A 6,000-nucleotide genomic window follows, 5' to 3' on the forward strand; every position below is an offset into this window, starting at 1 on the left:
GTGCATGTTGTTTGGCACAAAATTACGCGTAAAAACTAATTACACGAGTTATCTTTCAGTCATTTCGTCAATTATGCTAGAGATAATTTTCAGATTTTTTTTCTGTGTAAGCATAAAGCCGCATCACACCATGAATTAGGGGTCACCTGTTGGTGGATTCTTACCACCGGAACAAGCAGTCCGTAGTGTTATTCTTAGCCAATTGAGACAATCGCAACCGACACTACACAGCTATCTAGGCTGATCGAGAAAAGAAGTTAATATTGATGATCAACTTTATACTCGAACACCCTTGCGGTGCCAAAATGACCCCCAACAATTGTCAAACAACCACCACCAAAATAGCAGTACAGCGACTGCCGGGACAACTAGTTCTTAATAATTTTATAAAATTCATCAAGAATCCCACCAGATCTTTCTGAATATTCTTTATTATAGACTTCACATGAATCCATCTGAAATTTAATAAGAAGTTTTCCACAATGCCGTCAATACGCCAAGGGTTCAGAAATTGCTTTTTTTTGTAAAATAAGAATAAAACAAGGATCTTAGTGAAACATTTTAGAAATTAAATTCAGATTTAAATGTATGATGTACCACATCGTTTTATGACTATCGTGGAAAATTTCCCTGACCATCAAACAAATTCTCTGACATTCCCTGACTTTCCAGGTCCAGAAATAAATTCCCTGACTTTCCAGTTTTCTCCAGATAGTCGATACCCTGGTCAATCTTTAAAGGAGCCCACAGCGTCGATAGATCACCTTTTTGGTTTGCATTACTGTGGGATTACTGCACGATTTTTTTCTGGCCTGCTTACTCTCACACGCAGGCCAGCATAAATTCGTGCAGTGGATCATTATGGAACAGCATATTTTAGTAAATAAATGAAAAACTTTGGTCCTTATTCAAAGCGGTATGCCTCGGTTTGGTTGTGACCGAGAAAACAAGTATGTGTTTTATTCGGTATATAGTAACATGTCACAAGTATTCCAAATGTTCCAAGTGTTCTAGGGTGACGGGTTCGATTCCCGATCGGTTCAAGTTCTCTTTGTAAAAGAAATGTCCTTGATTTCCTTGGGCAAAGAGTGTCTTCGTGACTGCCTCTCGACATACACATTAGCCTGAGATATGGTTTATATGGGAAAATATAAAAAGTAGAAACACTGCGGCTCCTGCATTTGTCCTGCATACTTTTTGAGTTCCATTTTGGTCCCATATAAACTGTGCAAAATTTAAGATCGATCGGAAAAATCATATTTTTGCGACCACCATTCTTAGTTTTCCACACGATTTACTTTGGGGAAAATTTACTTCTTCAATGAAGAATCGCTTTGGGTCACCCCTTGATCCCTTAAAATAAATCGATGAATGATTTCTGTAGAAACATTCACGAGGATTCAGACCTCCGAAGACTACACAGCTATGCGACGTATGGGGAAAAAGTTATTAAGCCTTACCCAATCGATAAAATGACTAGATTTTATTATTTACTAGCTGTCCCCGGCAAACTTTGTCTTGCCTACTGCAATTTTTTAATGTTTCAAGTCCCTAGCCAAGTCCAGGTTCCCGTTCGAAATGTATGAAACATCGATTTTCAAAAACTCTCAATTTTTCCATGTTTTTTGCCTCATAAACTTTCCTTGGGTGAAAACTAACAGAACAAAACTTAAACGAACCAAATCGAATCTTCCGTTCGTAAGTTATGCGCGGTCCCACGTATGCCAATGCATTTTTATATATACAGGGGATGGCCAAAATGTTTGGGATAGGCAATTTTTTTTCTCTCACAAAAAAGTTCAACAAGCTATAACTTTTCATAGAGCACATAAAAAAATCTCAAATTTGGACTGTTTGTCAACCTATTATGTGTGCATCATTGGTACAAATTTGGGCTCGATTGATTAATTTTTCGCAAAGCTAGAACCGTTCGCGTAAAACTCTATTTTTCAGACAACTCATTTTTGAGGTGCCATATCTCGGAAACCAGTGAACCGAATCAAATGACATTTTGAACGTACACTAACAATATGTAAATGCTTTACAAACTATTAAAACATAAGTACTTTTTAAACGTTGAAAAAAGTTATCATGGATTGACACTTTTTGGATTTTTCTCGAAAAAATGTATTTTTTTACATCAATGTCAATAAATTTTAGTGTTGATATCCAAAGATTTTCCACTTCTGTTCTCAAGTTATCTCTAATCAGATATATTAGAGCCTATTTAGATTGAAGAAAGAACACATTTAGCATTTTTTGTATGGTATTGTAAATTTGACCTATTTTCCTCTATATGGGTAAAAATTTCAACCCGGTATAACTTAATTCGTCGTGAGAAAATATTACATTTTATAACGTTGTATTAAGTATCAATATATTGTTCATAAACGTTAAAAAAAATCATTCAATTCGGTTCACTGGTTTCCGAGATATGACAGCTCAAAAATGAGTTGTCTAAAAAATAGTGTTTTACCCGAACGATTCTAACTTCGCGAAAAATTATTCAATCGAGCCCAATTTTGTACCAATGATGCACATATAACAGGTTGATAAACAGTCAAAATTTGAGATTTTTTGATGCACTCTATGAAAAGTTATAGCATGTTGAATTTTTTTGTGGGAGATAAAAAGTTGCCTATCCCAAACATTTTGGCCATCCCCTGTATAGATTGTCATTCCTTACATGTTAAACAGCGTTGCCATGTTATTCAATTTTTAGTCTATAACTTTTTTCACATGCCTTAGATCGCTTTGCGGTCTTCGGAGGGTTAATTCGTTGTTAAATTTCCAACAGAAATTATTCATCGATTTTATTTTAGAGGGCAACCTGTGGCGATTTTTCTTTGAAACAGGGATTTTCCCCATAGTAAATCGTATGAAAACTTAAAATGGCTGGCGCTAAAATATAGTTTCTCCAATCGAGCTGAAATTTTGCACAGTTGATATGGGGCCGAGATGGAACTCAAAAAGTGTACAGGAGCGAAATGTCTTTTCTGTCCCATGCTAATACACATGCAAAATTGTCATTGGCAGAGGAAGCTGTCAGTAAAAAAATTCAAATGCAGATTGCAGTTTAATCACCGATGAAGTTTAATTGCCAGTCACATAAGTATGACCTTTCGACCTAACGACCTTGTGCTGAATGGCCGAACACCTCGATTTTTAAACTGCCTAACAGAAAGCAAGAAAAGCCGAAAGAGCATAATAGGCTGGGCATGTTTTGAGAGTGCTACACAATGACCCTGCTGTTTATGTAAAAATGCATACCAATGAATTGATATTTTTTTTATTACCGTGTATTTTAATTCAAAGCTAGTTCTACACTATGAATTGATAATCATTAAATTACATATTGAATTACCTCTTTCCGAGAATTTGTAAAAGAATGTACGGAAATTCATGTGTCGCAAGGACGTGACCAAAGCAGCTCATCATTGTTGGAAATCGTGGCAATATAATATACTTAAGGACAAACGTCTTGAAATCCCGCTTCAACAGTGCATCAGAACTTCAGACGCACAAATCTCGAGAAGTGAGCTTCAAACAACAGTGAATTTTATTATTCTGTTCTTGCTCACTTGTAATAAGCTTAAAATAAGAAGATCAGGTGCACTGGTGTTGTCAATGCAGGCCAAACATGTCTAAAGGTCCAATCTGCAGAAGAGAGCCTCTTTTTGGTTTCCCTCTTTTTCGTTAATATATCAGCCGTTTATTTGTATTATCATTGTCTCCTTGCATTGAACGATGGTCAAAACAATCGTCTTTTGATTTGCACTGCAAAAATAATTGAAAAGTGTACCACAGACAAACAGACGTAACACTTCGAACATTTTTCGATTCAAATCATAGTCACGAAAACATATTCGCCCAATGCTAAAAGGCCTATGTTTGGCCGACCACCAACTAGGTGGCGGTAGTGAGCAAACGTCAAACTCGAACAAAAACGATGCGAGCGCCACGGTTGGGCAGTTGGCCAACTATCAAATTTTGAAAAAGACCGTTAAATCGGTGTACGATGTGAATTATCAGAGTGTTACGTCTGTTTGTCTGTGAGTGTACCATTACATTGCAATAATTGAAAGAGAAAGTGAACAAAGAGAGCCTCTCAAATGCAGATAGGACCTATTGAAATGTTTGGCCTGAATGAAGAGATTTGTGCCCTCGAAATCGTGAGTAGGTCCCAAATTCAGCCATTGTGGCGGCCATTTTGGGATTCTAACATGTCTGCCCTTAAACGACAAAGATTTAGAATATCTTTCGGAACGGAAAAAAAGTACAATGGACTAGGATAAATATTTGTTCAAATTTGTTCAACTAGCTTTAAGCTAAGCTACGCTAGTGCTAATGATAATACTAATAGATGCTAATACTCTAGTTGATATGTTGACATTAAATTTTATTGTTTCGATGTAATCAATGAAATTATGTCAGAAGCCTGGTGGGCGGGCATAATACGTGTGGTATAAAGATCTTGAAAATGTAACATCTCTGCCGTCTATAGTCGGAATCTCGAGAATCACTGTCGGCCATGATGGATTTCAAGGTAATATCTGCATATCATGCTCCATATTATACTCACACTAATCGCCATTATGTCGTATCATCAGAGCACACGCACACTTTCAAGCTAGTTAATCGTCAAAACGATACTTACTTGCAAAGCACCTAAATAGGGCACTGCACTGTTTTGATTTTGTATGGGGCTTTGACGTTTCTTGGCCTTGTTGTTTACAAAATTTCTATAAGAGTGAAAGAGAAGGAAAGAATTTCGTGAAGTGCCCTATACCAATGCCTGATGATGTATTTCAAATCGACCGTTAAATTCATATGTTCATCATTGCAAAACTAAGAATTGCGGCGTTAGTCTTTGCGATAAATCGGTCACCAAAAGAAGAAAAGCTTTCTCGATTAGTACTTTATCTATTTTATTCATAACATTGCCTAATTCATGCAAATATTCTTGAATATTTGTGTATTTGCGCATTTTCACATCCACAGAGTCTGATAAAGGATGCTGGTTGTATGCAACACTGCATACAATAATGGATCGTAGGACAAAGTCACTATAGAAGTTGCACTCGTTGAGTTGAACAGTCCCATGAATAACAATGATCATCATATTTACAATGAACAAACATTGATGTGTGTTCATTCATGTATGTGTGCAAGTATGTATGCATGTACTTGTATCTAGGTCGGTTTTAGAACTGATATCGGTCCCAGTGTTGCAACATATTACATGAACTTGTTAATTTTTTCAGCTCGAGTTCACTATTCCGATGTTCTAACGAAGCAGTGTTCATTCGAGTTCATGTTCACTCGTATTTATTGTGATTTCATAGCATGGTTTTCTTCTAATGAACTCTGGCTAATAGGAGCCAGTGTTTAAACAGGTCAAATTCATCGGTTTGAAGTTTTAGCGGTACCTCCTGAGTAACGATGGAGACGAGTTCATTTTAAGTAAACTCTTCCTTACTGAAATGAAATTTATTGGACGATAGCTATAAACAGCTTAGATTATTTTTTTGGAAAGTTATCTCTGCAGATTTCTGCCTGTGTAAGGGGTAACATTGATTAAAAAAGCTACGTTGTTGCTCCAGTAAGCTCACTTGGTTCATGAACAGATCCCTCTGAATGTTATTGAGGTGAAATATAATTCATTGTACTTCTTGATTGGACCTGGCCAACCTAACTCCAAAGATTTCATAGCTTTACAAGCTTTAAGTAAGAGTTCAATTCCCACTACCGACAGGTTTTTATTTCGTTTGGTAATGATTCGTGCTATACCAATCAGACACATTGCTGAACACCGTCTATTATTTTCTGGAGTTGTACACTCGAGGTTGTTGCCTTATCTCATAACAAAATTTCTTATGGTTAATTTTGATCATTCTCATATAAAACCTGCTTCTTTCCTAATTTGTCCAAAAAAATTATCAGAAACAGGTAAAATGGCGCATTTGAAGAAAAATGAATTATCGAATATCAGGTAAACTC

This window comes from Aedes albopictus, chromosome 3 (assembly GCF_035046485.1).
Source record: "Aedes albopictus strain Foshan chromosome 3, AalbF5, whole genome shotgun sequence".
NCBI lineage: Eukaryota > Metazoa > Arthropoda > Insecta > Diptera > Culicidae > Aedes > Aedes albopictus.